The sequence below is a fragment of the Schistocerca piceifrons genome, chromosome X (assembly GCF_021461385.2).
Source record: "Schistocerca piceifrons isolate TAMUIC-IGC-003096 chromosome X, iqSchPice1.1, whole genome shotgun sequence".
NCBI classification, from domain to species: domain Eukaryota; kingdom Metazoa; phylum Arthropoda; class Insecta; order Orthoptera; family Acrididae; genus Schistocerca; species Schistocerca piceifrons.
Genome location: NC_060149.1, coordinates 770,181,856 through 770,203,121, shown reverse-complemented (window position 1 = coordinate 770,203,121; position 21,266 = coordinate 770,181,856). Strand labels below are relative to the sequence as shown.

Sequence of the window (21,266 nt, the reverse complement as noted above, 5' to 3'; positions counted from 1 at the left end):
AAGTTCTAGGTGACTGATGACCTCAGAAGTTGAGTCCCATAGTGCTCAGAGCCATTTGAAACACTCTCGCTCGCCCTTATTAAATGCTGACAGTCTCTCGGCACATATTATGCTTCCACCATCACCCAGATGCTACACGTTTTGTAACATGGAAACGGAAGTAATTAATAAACAAACTACAAGTTTTACTCATCAATGATAAAATTCGCTATAGTTGTAAAAATTCTTTATTTATAAAAAGGAAAACACAAACCAGTGTCAGGATAAGTGTCCCATCTTCAAGTGCGTATTAAACTGTGAGTCCACAAAGGAAGTATAAGTGAGGTTGAAATGAGTTACTATACGTTAAAATAGTGCCTTCATTGTACATAGCTTGCAACAGGATATCCTGTTCCGTCCTAGATCTACCGGAAAGCCCCTAGCAGAAGGAGACGACGGTCCGGGTTGAGAGTCGCCCCACGCATGTATCCACACGAAGTCAGACAGGCGGTCTTTCGAACAGTGTTGCATAGACACTCACCAGCCCCCTACGAAGCACAGCCCAACGTTGTACAAGGGAAGGACTATTTTTACATATTGTAACCTATTCTAACCTCAGTCATGCATCCTCTGTGGACTCATATTTTAATATGCAACAGAAGATGGGATGCATGCTCTGAAACCAGGCTGTGCGTTCCTTTTTAGAAATAAATACTTTTTACAACTGTAGCGGATTTTATCATAACAGTAATGGATGTCCTGCCAAGAGAAACGTGTGACAAATTTTCACCTGCATCAACATCATAAACCGCAGGCCACCTAATGGTGTGTGGCGGAGGGTGCTTTCGGTACCACTGTCTAATCCCTCCAACCCTATTCCACTCGCGAATAGTGCGTGCGAAGAATGATTGTCGGTAAGCCTCTGTATTGGCTCTAATTTCTCGTATTTTCTCCTCGTGGTCAATACGCGAGATGTATGTGTGGGTAAGTAATATGTTTTCCAACTCCTCCTGAAAAGTCCTGTCCCGAAATTTCAATTGTAAATCTCTCCGTGATGCAAACCGCCTCTCTTGCAGCGTCTGCCAGTGGAGTTTGTTTAGCATCTCCGAAACGCTCTCTCGCCAGCTAAACGATCCCGTGACGAAACGCGCAGCTCTTCGTTGGATCTTCTCTATCTCCTCTATCAGTCCTACCTAACAGAGACCCCAGATGGATGAACAGTACTCAAGAACCGGGCGAACAAGCGCCTTATAAGCCACTTCTTTCGTGGATGAAGAATCTTTCGATGAATCTGAGTCTGGTTTCCATTTTTCCCGCCATCTGTTTTATACAGGGTGGTCCATTGATAGTGACCGGGCCAAATATCTCACGAAATAAGCATCAAACGAAAAAACTACAAAGGACGAAACTCGTCTAGCTTGAAGGGGGAAACCAGATGGCGCTATGGTTGGCCCGCTAGATGGCGCTGCCATAGGTCAAACGGAAATCAGCTGCATCTTTAAATAGGAACTCCTATTTTTTATTACATATTCGTGTAGTGCGTAAAGAAATATGAATGTTTTAGTTGGACCATTTTTTTCGCTTTGTGATAGATGGCGCTGTAATAGTCACAAACGTGTAAGTACGTGGTATCAAGTAACATTCCGCCAGTGCGGACGGTGTTTGCTTCGTGATACATTACCCGTGTTAAAATGGACCGTTTACCAATTGCGGAAAAGGTAGATATCGTGTTGATGTATGGCTATTGTGATCAAAATGTACAACGGGCGTGTGCTGTGTATGCTGCTAGGTTGGTTCAAATGGCTCTGAGCACTATGGGACTCAACTGCTGAGGTCATTAGTCCCTAGAACTTAGAACTAGTTAAACCTAACTAACCTAAGGACATCACAAACATCCATGCCCGAGGCAGGATTCGAACCTGCGACCGTAGCGGTCTTGCGGTTTCAGACTGCAGCGCCTTTAACCGCACGGCCACTTCGGCCGGCTATGCTGCTAGGTATCCTGGATGACATCATCCAAGTGTCCGGACCGTTCGCCTAATAGTTACGTTATTTAAGGAAACAGAAAGTGTTTAGCCACATGTAAAACGTCAACCACGACCTGCAACAAATGATGATGCCCACGCAGGTGTTTTAGCTGCTGTCGCGACTAATCCGCACATCAGTAGCAGACAAATTGCGCGAGAATCGGGAATCTCAATAACGGCGGTGTTGAGAATGCTACATCAACATTGATTGCACCCGTACCATACTTCTATGCACCATGAATTGCATGGCGACGACTTTGAACGTCGTGTACACTTCTGCCAAGGGGCACAAGAGAAATTACGAAATGATGATAGATTTTTTGCACGTGTTCTATTTAGCGACGAAGCGTCATTCACCAACAGCGGTAACGTAAACCGGCATAATATGCACTATTGGACAAAGGAAAATCCACGATGACTGCGACAAGTTGAACATCAGCGACCTTGGCGGGTTAATGTATGGTGCGACATTATGGGAGGAAGGATAATTGGCCCCCATTTTATCGATGGCAATCTAAATGGTGCAATGTTTGCTGATTTCCTTCGTAATGTTGTACCTATGTTACTACAAGATGTTTCATTGCATGACAGAATGGCGATGTACTTCCAATGTGATGGATGTCCGGCACATAGCTAGCGTGTGGTTGAAGCGGTATTGAATAGCATATTTCATGACAGGTGGATTGGTCGTCGAAGCACCATACCATGGCCCACACGTTCACCGGATCTGTCGTCCCCGGATTTCTTTCTGTGGGGAAAGTTGAAGGATATTTGCTATCGTGATCCACCGACAACGCCTGACATCATGCGTCAGCGCATTGTCAATGCATGTGCGAACTTTACGGAAGGCGAACTACTCGTTGTTGAGAGGAATGTCGTTACACGTATTGCCAAATGCATTGAGGTTGACCTACATAATTTTGAGCATTTATTGCATTAATGTGGTATTTACAGGTAATCACGCTGTAACAGCATGCGTTCTCAGAAATGATAAGCTCACAAAGGTACATGTATCACATTGGAACAACCGAAATAAAATGTTCAAACGTACCCACGTTCGGTATTTTAATTTAAAAAACCTACTTGTTACCAACTGTTCGTCTAAAATTGTGAGCCATATGTTTGTGACTATTACAGCGCCCTCTATCACAAAGCGAAAAAAGTGGTCGAACTAAAACTTTCATATTTCTTTACGTACTACACGAATATGTAATAAAAAATGTGGGTTCCTAGTTTAAAAAAGCGCAGTTGATATCCGTTTGACCTATGGCAGCACCATCTAGCGGACCAACCATAGCGCCATCTGGTTTCCACCTTCAAGTTAGACAAGTTTCGTTCTTTGTAGTTTTTTCGTTTGACGCTTTCTTCGTGAGATATTTGGCCCGGTCACGATCAGTGGACCACCCTGTATAGTCATTCCACTTAAGGTCGCTCTGGATAGTTAAGCCTAGATATTTTACGGCAGCTGTTTGTCATCAGTACTGTAGCTGCACAGTAGTCGATTTCTTTTCCTATGTATGAGCAATACGTTACATTTATTTACGTTCAGGGTCAACTGCCGGAGTCTGCACCATTTATCAATTCTCTGCAGGTCGTTCTGCAATTTCCCACTATCGTCCGGCGTTGCTACTTTGGTATAGACAACTGCATCATCTGCGAATAACCTTAAAGAGCATCCGAGGCTTTCTACTAGATCATTTATATATATTGTAAACAGCAACGGTCCTATCACACGTCCCTATCGTACTCAGGATATTACCTTTACATCTGTCGATTGAGTTCCGCTAAGAGCGACGTGTTGAGTTCTATCTGCAATAAAGTCTTGAATACAATCGCAGGTCTGCGGCGGTACTCCGTAAGCTCGTATTTTTTTCATTAAACGGAAATGCGGGGCGGTGTCAGATGCCTTACTGAAATCAATGAACGCTCATTTTCGCCTCGTTCAGCTTTTGTTTGTCAGCTAGGTTTTTACTTCTCTTTAATCTGAGGTGAAGTGCTCTTTGTTTACGCAGCCCTTTTCTAACAGGGTTATTAAACCATGATGGATCTTTCCCATCCTTTAAAATCTTACTCTGATTATTCTTGTCTTGGGCATATTAAACGATGCCTTTGAATTTTTTTCCATTTGTTCTCCACATTTTCGTCCTCATCCCCGAATATTTGATGCTGACTGCTGAAATATTCTGAAATTTGTATCCTGTCTGCCGTTGCTGAGAAAATATATCTACCAACCTTTCTTAACATTCCTTGTAGGACCCGTCGTCATAGATTCACAGTCACAGTCACAGTCATGTGATCACTGATACCTTCCTCTATGTTAACTGATTCGATAACTTCAGGTCTGTTTGTTGCCAGTAGGTCTCGTTCTCTAACTACTTCTCAAGGTAATTTTCGAACAAGACATCCAGAACAGTGCTACACGATTCCCTGCCTGTAGCGCACAGATTTGATGGCATAACACTCCCAATCTATAGCTGGCAAGTTGAAGTCATCACCTATTATAACGGCATGATCAGGAAAATTACTAACGATATTGTGCAAGTTCTGCCTGAAGCGCTCTACAACTACAGACCCTGACCCAGATGGTCCATAAAAGCACCCGATACCATTTTTGACTGTTGTTTGACTCAGTTTCACCCAGATTAATTCACATTCGAAATCCATGATGACCTCGCTAGATTTTATGGAACTTTTTACTGCATTAAGTACCCCAGCACCATTGGCGACTAACCTATCCTTACGATAAACATTCCAATCTCAACTTAAGATTTCGTTTTCATTAACGTCTGGTTTCAACCAGCTTTCTGTTCCTACTACTATCTGTGCATTAGAACCTTCAGTAAGCGATACTACTTCTGGAACCTTCCCTTGGATGCTCCTGAGGTTTACTAAAATCATATTAATCTTTTCTATCTGTGATCTGGGAGGACCAAAATTCTCTGAGGTCACTGTGGCTGATTTAACAGGCAAATCGTGTTCGCTCCCAAGGGAGAGGTTCTCTAACCTAAAACGCCCCATGTGTCTGCCACACGTACTCCGCTACCCTAGTAGCCGCTTCCTGTTTGTAGTGCATGCCTGACCTATGAAGAGGAACCCTACAGTTCTGCACCCAATACCGGAGGTCGAGAAATTCGCATCCGATACCTTCGCAGAGTCGTCTGAGCCTCTGGTTTACACCCTCCACTCTGCTCCAGACCAGAGGACCGCGATCAACTCTGGGTACTATGCTACAAATAGAAAGCTTAGCCTGCACCCCGTTTGCGTTGCTAGTTGCCTTCACCAAATCAGCCAGCCGCCGAAAGGAGCCGAGGATGGCCTCAGAACCCAAGCGGCAGGCGTCATTCGTGTCGACATGTGCCACTACATGCAGCCGGTTGCACCCAGTGCGCTCGATAGCCACCGGCAGGGCCTCCTCCACATCACGAATGAGACCTCCCGGCAAACATACCGAATGCACACTGGGATTCTTTCCCCCCTTGCTTGCTATCTCCCTGAGGGGCTCAATCACCCGTGTAACATTGGAGCTCCCAATGACAAGCATACCCACCCTCTGTACTCGTCCGGACTGGGCAGGAAAATCGACAGCTGGCCCAGTAGGAGAGGCTTCCCATGCTGGCTCAGAGTTCTCATCAACACTGGGAAGTACCTCGTATCTGTTGCTAAGACGTAGGGAGCCAGCTGCACAGCCTGCTCCCTCTTTCGCCTTCTGCCCAGTAACAAGCGAACCCACCACTATGTGCCACCCACTCTGGAGTGAGGATGGACCGGTCCGTGGATCGTATCAGAAGCCGAAGCGACGTCCGGGTCACCAGAGGACTCCAGTGGCACCAAAGGTCTCGTCACTGGCGCCCCGACGTCACCGCAACTTTGAGCATTAGCTTGAAGCTTGTCGACGGTAGCCACCGCAGCTTTCAGCGTTTTACGCGCAGCAACCAACTCTCCTAGTATCCGCTGACAACAAGCACAGTCCCTAACCATATCGGACTGTGTATAAGATACATATAAGCTCTCAAATGGCGCTACTGGGTTTGAAACTATACCAAAGGAGAATAAAGTAACACTAAAAGTTGCTTTGCAGATCTCGCACTGTACTCTGAGACCGCAAGCTATTAAACAGAAATAAATTTCTCTACTGAAGTTGATGTATTTACAGATACCTGTTATTAGAAATCCTGTTTGCCGAAAAGTTACTGCACGAGATAAATGTTTAAAGTAGAATGCACTGATCTAAACTGTGTGCTGTCTACTAGAATAAATTAAAACTTAGTGGCGTGACGGGGTTTCTGGTGACGGGAAAATTTACACTAGGAAGCCGCCCTACACATGGGTATTCACAAGACTTACGCAACAACAGAAACTACGATTAATTTTCTAACCATTAGTCTACACAGTAAAATACGGTGTACTCGTAGTACTACACTACTGGCCATTAAAATTGCTACACCAAGACGAAATGCAGATGATAAACGGGTATTCATTGGGCAAATATATTATACTAGAACTGACATGTGATTACATTTTCACGCAATTTGGGTGCATAGATCCTGAGAAATCAGTACCCAGAACAACCACCTCTGACCGTAATAACGGCCTTGATACGCCTGGGCATTGAGTCAAACAGAGCTTGGATGACGCGTACAGGTACAGCTGCCCATGCAGCTTCAACACGATACCACCGTTAATCAAGAGTAGTGACTGGCGTATTTTGACGAGCCAGTTGGCTCTGAGCACTATGGGACTTAACTTCTGAGGTCATCAGTCCCCTAGAACTTAGAACCACTTAAACCTAACTAACCTAAGGGAATCACGCACATCCATGCCCGAGACAGGATTCGAACCTGCGACCGTAGCGGTCGTGCGGTTCCAGACTGTAGCGTCTAGAACCGCTCGACCACCCCGGCCGGCCGACGAGCCAGTTGCTCGGCCACCATTGACCAGACGTTTTCAATTGGTGAGAGATCTGGAGAATGTGCTGGCCAGGGCAGCAGTCGAACATTTTCTGCATCCAGAATCGCCGGTACAGGACCTGCAACATGCGGTAGTGCATTATACTGCTGAGCCGGCCGAAGTGGCCGTGGGGTTAAAGGCGCTGCAGTCTGGAACCGCAAGACCGCTACGGTCGCAGGTTCGAATCCTGCCTCGGGCATGGATGTTTGTGATGTCCTTAGGTTAGTTAGGTTTAACTAGTTCTAAGTTCTAGGGGACTAATGACCTCAGCAGTTGAGTCCCATAGTGCTCAGAACCATTTGAACCATTATCCTGCTGAAATGTAGGGTTTCGCAGGGATCGAATGAAGGGTACAGCCACGGGTCGTAACACATCTGAAATATAACGTCCACTGTTCAAAGTGCCGTCAATGCGAACAAGAGGTGACCGAGACGTGTAACCAATGGCACCCTATACCATCACGCCGGGTGATACGCCAAGGTGGCGGTGACGAATACACGCTTCCAGTGTGCGTTCACCGCGATGTCGCCAAACACGGATGCATGCAACCATCATGATGCTGTAAACATAACCTGGATTCATCCGAAAAAATGACGTTTTTCCATTCGTGCACCCAGGTTCGTCGTTGAGTACACCATAGCAGGCGCTCCTGTCTGTGATGCAGCGTCAAGGGTAACCGCAGCCATGGTCTCCGAGCTGATAGTCCATGCTGCTTTAAACGTCGTCGAACTGTTCGTGCAGATGGTTGTTGTCTTGCAAACGTCTCCATCTGTTGACTCAGGGATCGAGACGTGGCTGCACGATCCGTTACAGCCATGCGGATAAGATGCCTGTCATCTCGACTGCCAGTGATACGAGGCCGTTGGGATCCAGCACGGCGTACCGTATTACCCTCCTGAACCCACCGATTCCATATTCTGCTAACAGTCATTGGATCTCGACCAACGCGAGCAGCAATGTCGCGATACGATAAACCGCAATTGCGATAGGCTACAATCCGACCTTTATCAAAGTCGGAAACGTGATGGTACGCACTTACACGAGGCATCACAACAATGTTTCACCAGGCAACGCCGGTCAGCTGCTGTTTGCGTATAAGAAATAGGTTGGAAACTCTCCTCATGTCAGCACGTTGTAGGTTTTGCCACCGGCGCCAACCTTGTGTGAATGCTCTGAAAAGCTAATCATTTGCGTATCACAGCATCTTCTTCCTGTCGGTTAAATTTCGCGTCTGTAGTACATCATCTTCGTGGTGTAGCAATTTTAATGGCCAGTAGTGTGATAGTGAACACTAGACTCACGTTATTCTTATTCGATGAGGAGAGCAGCTACACCAGCAGCAGCAACAGCACCAGTGTGTTACTTCTACTAGTGGTCATCTCGTATTTATATATATTTTCCTGCTGAATCAGCTACTATCAACAAGTTCCGACTAGCGGAAATACTTAGGTAGTCAATTTCCCATTTTTCACTTAGTTGACAAAAATGCAAATGTGTTTTTCCCCGAACAAGTTACGGCTTCCAAAAATGCGTAGTTGTCGAGCTGAGACTTGCTCATGCCTAAGTCGTCTCTACCAGTTCTATGCCATCACTGTTATGGAGCAGTTACATATTTTATGTTACACTTTTAATAAGAATATTATTTTTATTTTCAATAGGCATCGTAAATTTTCATGCATGACCACATACACATCTGCTAAACTCACACCTTACATGATGACTAGCTTCTAATATCACACACACATCTACTAAGGTCTCACCTTCTTTGATGACTAGCTTGTAATATTGGCACTTTAAGTCTTACTATATTCTCAGTTCTCCTTTGTAATCGGATACGATCTCTCACCATCTGTTCGATATGCGATATCCCATACAGTAATTACGTAAACCGTTTACGAAATTGTAAAATACACCTTTTGTGAAGTTCTTTGAAATGGCAGAATGTTCTTATACACAACGTACCTCTTCATTTTCCGCAACTTCGAGCAATAATTGATGATTCTCGAACTTCATCTCCAATAGACATTATTTCATAATCACATGAATTATTTCCCAACCCTTCCAGTGCTAGAAAGAAAACTAATCGCCCCAGCGATCCATTTGGGTCGATATCGGCTGGCCATTTGCCGGACACCGTCTTCCAGTCATGAACGTCATCATAATCATCCTCTTCTTCTTCTTTTTCTTCTCCTTCGTCTTCATCATTGTCATAATTACCATCTTCCTCGACATAATTATCCTCTTTTTCTTCTTCTCCTTCTTCTCCACCTTCTGCTTTCATTAAAAAACTGGTATTAACATCTTCGTCTTTGTCTGTCCTTTTCTTTCGAAATAGTGGTACCAGTTCCTGAGAAACGGGTCTTATAGAAGAATAAATTTCATGAATGTACTTTATCTGTCAGCAGATCTATCGGACGTCGAAAGTAATACACATAAAGATTGATATCTGAAAAAGGACTGTTCGCAAATTGTTGCCGATGAGCTCAGAATCACGCTAGATGAAGCATACAAAAAATTACGAAGACTTCGAACCCATCCTTGCGCTGGTGAACAAAGATAAGACATAAATAAATATCATATTCTTAATTCGAACTTCGTTATATCCTTAAGTCCTTTTACGAAAGCAATGCGTACTGTTCCAGGAATTTTTTCTTAATTACCCTGATTAATTTGGAACCTTTCTTTATCCTTCAAAACTAGACAGTTTGATACCCCATTTGTCCATTTCCCACTCTTCATTTGCATATGAAAATTCGGTAAAAATCCATTGTGTAATTTCTGGCGAATCTTGTTTTCACTTCGCAGAAACATTTGCACAAAAAAAGATGAAACAAGTAACGTAGACAATTATTGTCAGTTTGTTTTGGAAATTTTTAAGGACAAAATGTACAGGAGAGTAGAGGCACAGCTGAGCACACATAATTTTCTGTCAGACTCTCAGTTTGGGTTCAGGAAAGGAAAGTCTACAAAAAATGCACTTTATTTTTTGTATGTGAAACACCATCAAGGCTAAATGACGGTAGGTATTTTCTTTGATTTAACAAAAGCGGTTGATTTTGAGGACCATAAAATACTTTTAAGTTAGAGACTGGGGAAAAAATATCAACAGTGCTTCGCTTTATACCTGGAAGGTAGGGAGCAAGAGGCTGCCCTCCAGTGTCAGTAAGTAGGGAAAAGGTTTGAATCTGACTAGAGTTGTGTAAAGCAGAAGTGCAGCAGAGTTCTGTTCTGCGTCTGTTGCCTTTCCTTGTACATATCAATGATCTGCACAAAACAGGACAGACGACAAAATAAATTTCGCTTTGGCGAGGACGTATATGTTAATATGAAAGTCATGGAGCTTATTATATATGATATAGCTAACAGGGTAGTCAGTAACATCAGCATGTGGCTTTCAGATGACAGATTAACCCTTGACTGGAATAGAAAGCAGTGCTTACAGTTTCTGACACAGAATACTTTTAAAAGCGAAACTTCACTCTCCGACAACGGTCCAACAGTCAGTGAAGTTCACTGTTTCAAATTCTTAGGAATGAGGGTAGATGGAAAGCCTTATTGGAAGTACCACGTTGAAGGTATTATGCAGAAACTGAGTGCTGCCATCTTTACAATAAGAATGATCCCCACTGTCTCTGACACACAACGCGAAAGCCGGTTTATTGTGCTGAGTTTCACTCTGTCATCTGGTGAGGTGTTGTATTTTGTGGTAACTCTGTGAATTCACCAAGAATATTCTAAGGCTATAAAGGAGCGGTAAGATTGATCAGTTGTGTCCGTTCGCGAATTTCGTGTAGGCCGTTGTTCAGGTGTCGCGAAATTCTAACTGTGTCATTCTTGTAGGCTATATCTTTTCCACAATGGGATTTGTTGTTCACATTATTGACATGTTCATAAGAGCTGGTGAGGTGTTATATTTTGGGGTAACTCTGTGAATTCACCAAGAATATTCTAAGGGTAGAAAGGGGCGGTAAGAGTGATCCGTTGTGTCCGTTCACGAATTTCGTTCAAAAGGTTCAAATGGCTCTGAGCACTATGGGACTTAACATCTGTGGTCATCAGTCCCCTAGAACTTAGAACTACTTAAACCTAACTAACCTAAGGACATCACACACATCCATGCCCGAGGCAGCACGAATTTCGTGTAGATCGTTGTTCAAGTGTCGCGAAATTCTAACTGTGTCATTCCTGTAGGCTATACCTTTCCACAATGGGATTTGTTGTTCACATTATTGACATATTCATAAGAAATGGCAACCTTCATGCGGTGAACAGTAGACGGAAAAACGATATGCACTTGAATAACACGTCCTTACACATTTTACAGAAAGATGTGCACTACTGAGCAGATCTTCTGTTCAGTGTACTTCTGCAGAACTGAAAAGCATTGAGTAAATACCCCAAGTATTCAAATTCACATTGAATGGTTTCCTTGTGGCACACTCCTTCTGTTCTGTTTAACATTTCCTCACAGTGGTTGAGAACGTTTCTCTGTAATGTGTTATTTATTCGTATACTGTCTGTTATTCATGTGTTTTAATTCTTTAATTCTTGGCTTATAAATTTTGTTGTCATCATTCTGTAAACTATGTACTAACTCGTTCCATAACCATGTAGCTTTTTCTCGTATGGTCCCACGGGACCTGATAAATAAATTCAGTGTTGGTGAATGTGTGGTTCAAATGGCTCTGAGCACTATGGGGCTCAACTGCTGTGGTCATCAGTCCCCTAGAACTTAGAACTACTTAAACCTAACTAACCTAAGGACATCACACACATCCATGCCCGAGGCAGGATTCTAACCTGCGACCGTAGCAGTCGCACGGTTCCTGACTGCGCGCCTAGAACCGCGAGACCACCGCGGCCGGCGGTGAATGTGTAGAGTTCTCGCCATCATTATAACAGTTAACAAATGAGTGGCTGAATTCAAACAAAGTCATTACGCCCCTTAAAGATGAGTAACGTGAAGCACTCACAAAACTTCAACCACAGAATAAAACATGTAGAAACTCCACAATAAGCCACTGGACGATAGGCGATAAGCACATATAAAATCATATAATAAAGAAGAGTATTACAAGTTTTAGGTTGTGAACTATGAGAAAGTACAGTGCGAAGGGCCGCGTTAGTTCAATGCTAACAAAGGAAGCCTACGAACTTCCCTTCGCCGGTTTGATTCACATTGACAGGGTGTGTAGGGCACGAGAACGACTTCAACATACGGAAACAGAAATATGGGACTCTTAACTGTTATCAAGAAAATTGAGTTTGAAAATTTTAGGCGAGCTTGTGTACTTTGTATGGTCGCTAGCAACCAAGTGAGTAACTACGTAGTGTCATAAGCACACGGTCTTGGCTCGAATCTCGCTGCCGGCACTTTCGTTTCAGGCAGTTGAAGAACTGTGTGACAAGACTACAGAATTACGCGTACGTCATCGAACAGAATAGAGAGGTATCTTCTAGTGAACGTTGCGTAACAAGTCAGTCAATCGTAGACCATCAGTTGTCCGCACCAGCTTTAAATGATATGCTTCGATATGCATGGTATGCAGTGAAACTGTGTGATGAACGACAACCGATGATGTACATAAACCAAGCTTGTTTTGCATTAGACACATTGAATAAACCATACACAAGCAAAAATTCGGCGTTCACTAAATGCGCTGTATGCTGCAATAATTGTTCTTCATGTTTCTACGATCACTATCATCCTGATTTGTACAATGCTCCTTAGGTTCCATATTTTATTTATCTTAATCTTAAATACAATAATATAAATAAAATAACTCTACGCTACTGATTTGTGTATCTTTCCTTATTTGCAGTCTCCTTAGAATACAATTTTTTCTCCTTTTTTCAGGATAAAAATTATGAAAATAATAAATGAATTGGGACTCGATACTAAAACAACTAAATAATTAAAGTAACTTTGACAAACACAAAATCGAAAGTAAAATTTAGGAGAGAGCTCTCAAAATCGTTTGAAATAAACTCAGGTATCCGACTGGGAGATGGTTTGTTACCTCTGCCTTACAATTGTGTGTTAGAGAAGGTAGTTCGAGAATGGAGGAAGGCCATCAATAATAAAAGGATTCAACTAGGAAGAAATCCAAACAAGATCACTGTCGACTGTTTAGCCTTCACAGGTGACATGGCTTTGATTGCAGATTCGCTAGATAATACCCAATAACAAATAAGAGAACTGCAAAACCAAGCAGCCAAAGTAGGACTACAAATATCCTTTGGAAAGACAAAATTCACGATAAACATCTGTGATGCTCCTCAAAATATTGTAGTTGACAACAATACAATACCCAAAACAGATTCCTTTAAATACCTAGGAGAGTGGATTACATAAAATGCAAAAGAAAAGACAGCTATAGAAACTAGAAAGAGTGTATCATATGACCAAAAATGTTTATAACAAAAAATCCTTGTCCTGGAACACGAAATTAAGACATTACCAAACACTGGCCAAACCTGAAGCTCTGTATGCTGTAGAAACACTTAATCTAACAAGAAATGGAGATCTTGAGAAACTAGAGAAGGTCGAAAGAAGAATTTTAAGGAAAATACTGGGAGCTAAAAGAATGCTGAATACAGGTTAAGACCAAACAGAGAGCTATACTTGAAAACTAAAAAAGTAACTGATGTAATGAGGAAGAGAAGACTACAGTTTTTTTGGACATACATTCATAATGGATAACAACAGGCTAACCAAATGGATATTCACATTACTCAGTGGCTACAAATCCAAGCCCCTATGGTTCATAGAGACTGAAAAGGATATGGAAAACGCTGGAATTACAATAGACACAATAGAAAACAGAACACATTTCGGAAAGGCAGTTCAAAAGGCAGAATTTCAGAAGAGAAAGAAAACAACTAGACTAGACTAGAAGAAAGGGAACAACACTCTAAAAGGATGAAGGAAATCTGGAAACTAAGGAAATCTAATACAATGAAGAGTAGCCAAAGTTGATTCGTCATACCCTCCAAATGGGTTATTCGAAAGAAGAAGAAGAAATGAATCATTAAATATTCATATCTTTCACAGTCATAATAAATCTGTTGCTAGAACTACACGAGGAAAAAAAAAGCTAACAGAGAGACTTGATCCGAAGACATCGCACTTATGCAACGAAGTTCAAAAATGGTTCAAATGGCTCTAAACACTATGGGACTTAACATCTGAGGTCATCAGTCCCCTAGAACTTAGAACTACTTAAACCTAACTAACCTAAGGACATCACACACATCCATGCCCAAGGCAGGATTCGAACCTGCGAACGTAGCGGTCTCGCGGTTTTAGACTGTAGCGTCAGAACCGCTCGGCCATTCCGGCCGGCTGCAACGAAGTGCTTACTCGCTTGGCTGCTAACTGCTTACTAAGTAGAGAGACCCTACAAAGTGCACGCCTAAAATTTTGAAACTCAATTATCTTGGAAACGGTTGAGAGTTACATCTCCCTGTTCACATGTGGTGAACGCCTAGTCGTGCCTACACACCCTGTCAATATGACTGAAATTGGCGAAGGGAAATTCGTACGGTCCTCTTGTAAACAGAAGCATAACAACTCTCCGATAATGGTTCCCGTTTGAAGACAGACAGACCTTCCTTTTTGCCATAGCCCTGGTCTGTAACACCCCGCTTTGCGCGGTGCAAAAACGAACGACAGTCACACCAAACGAGAGGCCTATGTTACTGCCTTAGAATGGTGCTGCACTCCAGAACGGTTTTGTTTCCGTGATTATGACAAGAATGTGCAATGCAAGCAGTTCCACTGTTTATAAGATATCCATTCTTGTGAAATGTATACAAGTTTCTTTCTTCCCAATAGTATTCATTTGTTTCACGCCTATTTTTGACTTATTCGGTCATTTTCAACTAACAACAGCTGAGTTCGCGGAAGTGCTAACATACAAGAAAACGAGGCACTGAAAATTTAAGTCATAACAATTATTGTCTCACATCTCAATTTTTATATTTCTTTTATATTTTTAACACGCTATATACGTTTCATTTTTATGTATTTATTTTACCTGAAGATGTCAGAACATGAGAAAATCACGTTGCCTATCCCGTGGCATCGTCTACCTGAGCTTCAGTGGAAATTAGATCCTCGATCAGCCGACTGTCCAGCATATATCTTACAGGACCACTCAAGGATAGCTCGAGTCGACTCAAGCTTACACCAAATGGCTTCTCCCAGGCAGTAATGCCATACGATTTCCATTTAACTGTTTATATTGTGCCATGGCATTACTGACACGAGCTGGCAAAAGATGGTTAGTTGTAACCAGAGTTGCGCTCTACCAAAACTGACTTTCGTACTAGGTACGATGTGGATGCTCCTACAGCGCAGAGCATTAGACGATGATATGAACGATTCCGACAAACAGTTTCTTTGTGTAAAGGCAAATCCCCGGGCCGGACCAGAGTGTCACACACAGACGTCGAACACATCCGCCGTAGTTTCACAAGGAGTCGGCAGAAATCTGGTAGCCGTACAGCTCGACAGCTCAACATGCCCTCGATGTCGTCTGGCGTGTGTTGCGTCGACGTTTACACATGAAACCATTCAAAATGCAGCTACTGCTAGCTCTTCGTGAAGGTGACAAACAACAACGTATGGAGTTCTGTAATTTCATTCTTGGCAAGATGGAGAATGACACTTTTTTTCCACGCTTACTGTTTAGTGACGAGGAAACATTTCATTTAAATGGAAAGGTGAACCGTCATAATGTGAGAATATGGGGTACGGAATAACCACATGAAGTTGTACATGAGAGGGACCCTCCAAAATTTAATGTGTTTTGTGCAGTTTCCCGGGAAAGGTGTATGTTCCATGTTTCTTTGCTGAGGACACTGTGACAGGAAGCACATATCTCGATATGCTTGAGAACTTTCTTTTTCGAAAGTTGGAGACGAATTCGAACGACTTCATTTACCAACAGGATGAGGCACCGCCACACTGGCATGTGGAAGGACCAAACGATTAACCTTACATCACTGGTCACCAAGGTCACCGGACCTGACTGTATGTGATTATTTCTTGTGGGAGCTTATAAAAGACTTTGTTTAGATGCCTCCGTTACCAACAACAATGATTGAACTGAGACATTGTATAACAACGGCTGTGGAAGCTGCAACTCAAGACACGCTCGGTGCAGTGTGAAAGCAATTTGAATACTGCATTGACATATGGCGTGCATCTCAAGGGGGGTATACTGAACACCTATGATAAGGTACGAAAAAAAAGCTTTTTGAGTTTCCCGTTCATCAAAAAAAATCTTTGTATATGTTTATTAGTTTCAGAAACCAAGACGTGACAAATGGGATGATTCTTTCTGATATACCCTGTACTACATAAATGTAGTAATTGGAGGATTACCGGTAGTATCAGTGGAATTGGAAGGGGAAGAAACCTAAATCAATGTGTAAGAGTGAAAACGGGAGCCGACGACTGCTGTTTGCTTTTTGCTTGTTTAGTTGTTTGTTTTTAACATAAATAGTCCAGTGTGTATTTTATATTTTTATTGAATATAAATTGCATTTATAAGTAACAAAATTTGTTGTTTGAGTAACATCTGTGTTTTAATGTAACCAAGGCAATTATTTTTGACGCAAGGGCGGTTTAAATGCACAAACATAACAAAATTTACAGGATTATTGTTATTATTCTCTTCTCAGAGAATATTCTTCATCACGATCTAAGGCAAGCGTTTCTTGTTATTATTGAAATACGTGAAAGTTTTCTTGAACAATAGAAACATGTTTTATGTAAGTTCGACAAAGTTTTGAAGCTATATTTGATATATTTTTGCTTTGTGGTTTTTTTTTACCTTTTTGTTGAGGAACTTGCGGTTTCTAGCACTATATGATAAACCTGCGTGCTTTTCTTTATTTCTACAACATCCCTCTGTTTCATGTTACAGACAGACAATTTTCGCATAGAACCTCGATACAACATCGACAGTTTCAGTTTTGCTGTAGATACCGTTTATTCTTAAGTAGTAGACAGTACGATAACTATGCTGAACAAAAATGTTCCGTAGGTTGCCCGGCCCTTTATACACTGAAGCGCCAAAGAAAGTGATATAGGCATGCGTATTCAGATATAGAGCATGTAAACAGGCAGGATACGGCGCTGCGGTCGGCAACGCCTGTATACGACAAGTGTCTGGCGCAGTTGTTTGGTTTGATTTGATTTGGGGGGGGGAGACCAAACAGCGATGTCACCGGTCTCGTCGGATTAAGGAAGGATGGGAAAGGAAGTCGGCCGTGCCCTTTCAAAGGAACCATCGCGGTATTTGCCTGAAGCGATTTAGGGAAATCAGGGAAAACCTAAATCAGAATGGCCGGACGCGGGATTGAACCGTCGTCCTCCCGAATGCGAGTCCAGTGTGCTAACCACTACGCCACCTCGCTCGGCTGCGCAGTTGTTAGATCGGTTACTGCTGCTGCAATGGCAGGTTACCATGATTTAAGTGAGTTTCAACGTAGTGCTATAGTCGGCGCACCAGCGATGGGACACACCATCTCCGAGATAGCGATGAAGTGAGGATTTTTCCTTACGACCGTTTCACGAATATAAAAAAGATCCTGCAAGAACGGGACCAACAACGACTGAAGAGAATCGTTCAAAGTGACAGAAGTGCAACCCTTCGGCAAATTACTGCATATTTCAATGGTGGGCCACTAACAAGTGTCAGCGTGCGAACCATTCAATGAAACATCATCGATATTGGCTTTCTGAACCGAAGTCCCACTCTTATACTGTAGATGACTGCACGACACAAAGCTTTACGCCTCACCTGGGGCCATCAACACTGACACTGGACTGTTGATGACTGGAAACATTATTGCCTGGTCGCACGAGTCTCGTTTTAAATTGTATTGAGTGGATCGAGAGTACGCGTGTGCAGACAACCTTACGAAGTCATGGACCCTGCATGCCATCAGAGGAAACTGTTCAAGCTGGTGGAGGCTTTGTAATGATGTGGGGCGTGTGCAGTTGGAGTGATGTGGGACCGCTGATATGTCTAGATACGACTCTGACAGGTAACACGTATGTAAGCATCCTGTCTGATTCCCTGCATCCATTCATGTCCATTGTGCATTCCGACGGACTTGGGCAATTCCAGCAGGACAGTGCGACATCCCACACGTCAAGACTTGCTAGAGAGTGGCTCCAGGAACACTCTTCTGAGTTTAAACACTTCCGCTGGCCACCAAACTCCCCATACATGAACATTACGTATCCAGTATGTCTTGCAAGGTACTGTTCAGAAGTGATCTCCACCCCCTCGTACTTGGATTTATGGACAGTCTTGCAGGATTGATGGTGTCATTTCCCTCCAGCACTACTTCAGACATTAGTCGAGTCCATGCCACGCCGTGTTGCGGCACTTCTGCGTGCTCGCGGGGGCCCTACACGATATTAGAGAGGTGTACCAGTTTCTTTGGCTCTTCACTGTATATCCTCACTCAGTTTCTAGACGGTTCTCCCACTTCCGGTCTTTTTGTGGGAATCTAGTAAGACACTGACCACATATGTAAAGAAAGCGATCGATATGAGGTAACGCCCAATAGGTATGCAGTACACCTAATGTACAGGTAACGTGGCGGTACGTCTTTAACTGACCAAAGCCACAAGGAAAATTACCATAGCCTACGCGTACTTCTGGTAGTCTCCTGTAGCCTACTATAGTGTTACAGCTCTAGTTGTAATGTAATTGAAACGTAACACCTATACAGAGGTATTCGTGTAACATTTCCCACCTATTACAGTGAAAGATTATCTGTGCTTAACTTTCAAGATTTTGTTTCCTTAAAAATTAGTGTATTTTTGCCACTAATCAGTTATTACTTTACAGTGATTCAATAAGTCCAACGTTTCGTAATAAATAAATACTAGTGGAACAAATTCTATATGTGGGGTTTTTACCCATAGATATGAAAGTGTTCTTCCTCGGAAAGATAAAAACGTACATTAACAAGGAGCATGCATTTAGTTTGTACAGTGACATTTTGATTCTGAGATAAGTTTTCAGATTGCTATCACTGTTGTTCAAATATACGTTGAAGAATGAAGAAAGCGAAATGAACTGTCGGAGGGGTAATAAATGTAAAAGGCAAGCAGACCACCAACGATAAGGTGGGCTGGGACTTTGTGAGACGTAGGAGGGCTATTGAAAGGAATGAACTGCATACTTAGCACAGAATACAGTTTAAATACACAGAGATCTAAAAACGTTTTCCATATTTTTACAGGTGGTAGTATGGACCAAAAGAAGACAGATACGACGAGGAAAAGTGGTCTCTAAAATGCATAGCAAAGAGTTGGGAGCACTTGCACGTCTTCGTTAACGTGAAACAAATCTACTGAGCATATACTCGCAGCTCCTGATGTAAGTTTTTCAGAGCCCATGTTTATTGGACATTTTTGTCTTGTTTGGTTTCATATTAACACCTCTCAAAAATATGGAACACTTTTTTAACTCCTTGTATTCAAATCAAAGAGAAAGGTGATGAAAAGTATCAGGAAGAAGAATAACGATTTACTTAACGTCAACACAAGAGAGTACACGTTCGTGGAGCACATGCTACGACCTCCACGATTGTTAATTTGATTCTGGAAGATGCAGAAGAGGATATTTGGTGTAGTAGTGAAGCAGAGATGAAAATGTTAACAAAAGATAGGAAATGAAGATGCAGGCAGTATGAAACCGATTGGAAGACTAAGTTGCACAGTTTCTGTAGTGTGCCTTACTAAACGGGAAAGTACAAAAATAATATATACCGCGCAACACTATGGAAAAGTTTGATTATGAATATTTAGCTAGGAGGAACCGGATTTAAAGCTTATTTCAACAATCCAGTTTTCGACTGGCCACCGTCCCATCCTTTGAAACAGAACTATTCGTTGCCTTAAATAGCTTCCGCCGGATTTAATTCTTTATTCGATTGTCCAGGTTCAGTATTTACATGGTTTCGCTAACTCAGGGAAACAGCAAGCGGGGATTGTTCTGTAATCAAGGACACTGAAAATTTCCTTCCTCATCAATGTGCAATATCTCTAACGACCTTGGTGCCGGCACCTTCCCAAATACGACTGCTGCAAAGGAACAATAAATACTACTCTCTAAAAGTTAAGCTTGAGCTGACACCGTCCTAATCTGTTCAGTGTAATAACGCTGAGGCACTTACTGTGAAATGGTGTACCAGTTATTTCAACGCCGGAAGTTTATTTGTGAGAATCACAGCACTGCAAACACGTCTCAGGGACAGACTGCGTGTAACACAGTCGTTCCCGGGTACTGCAGCAAACCGACACGCAGAGGGCCTAATTATTTATTTAGCGTAATTACGGCCAGATCTGATTCTGCTTTAGGAGCGTGACGGCCAAGCCTCGCATGCAGGACTCCTCTGAAGATATGCAACACGACATATGCATAATTAAAGAGCCAAACCAGTACATGCAATGGAAAACCTATTGTTTTCGTGTTGTATCGCGGCCATTAGGGCTAAACAAAATAGCCGGCTGGAGTGGCTGAGTGGTTCTAGGCGCTTCAGTCTGGAACCGCGCGACCGCTACCGTCGCAGGTTCGAATCCTGCATCGGGCATGGATGTGTGTGGTGTCCTTAGGCTAGTTAGGTTTAAGTAGTTCTAAGTTTTAGGGGTCTGATGACCTCAGATGTTAAGTCCCATAGTGCTCAGAGCAATTTGAACCATTTTAAACAAAATAAATAAACAAATTCACTCTTTCTTCCATCAATAACTGACAGACTCTAGAGAACATAGAGTGACAATCATATGTTTTGTTGATATGATAACGTCAACGGTGGAGGCCATTAAAATCGCATCAGCTTGAAGGATAGCATATTAAGAAATTTTACTTATTATGCCTATGTAGTAGTGTATAATAGGAGGAAGAATTATTGGATTCTCAAAATCTGTATATTATTTTTGAAGTGTTAGGGGTGAGACATACATATTGTAACGGATTTAAGTGCAGATATTTTCATTGGTGACTGAGGACGGGATGCTAGAAAACACTACAGCAGTTTTTATTTCATTTGCAAACTAATAATTCTAGCTATTAGGCGTAGTATGTTTTCAGTTTCGATAGTACTTCCAACGACATGTGGTAAGAACAAGCCACTAATGCTTATTTTCCCCTGGGCAGCAGGTCAGGCGTAGAAGTGTTTACAAGGAAGCAAATGGGTTAGTCTATACTGACAGGTGTGGTCCACTTAGGGGTGCAGTTACGACTGGGCAAAAAATATCAAGTCTTCAAGTTTGTGACGTGT

At 42.6% G+C, this 21,266-nt stretch overlaps 1 protein-coding gene across 1 annotated transcript in view; it reads right to left on the bottom strand.

Moving 5' to 3' along the window:
- The window catches only part of LOC124722701 (pickpocket protein 11-like), a 173,354-nt gene extending 153,139 nt beyond the window's left edge, over positions 1–20,215 (bottom strand). Inside the window, exon 1 of the mRNA XM_047247839.1 lies at positions 20,163–20,215. The gene's annotated coding sequence lies outside the window, so the exon portion shown is untranslated. The remainder of the gene's footprint in view (positions 1–20,162) is intronic.
- Between the last annotated feature and the right edge of the window lie 1,051 nt (positions 20,216–21,266).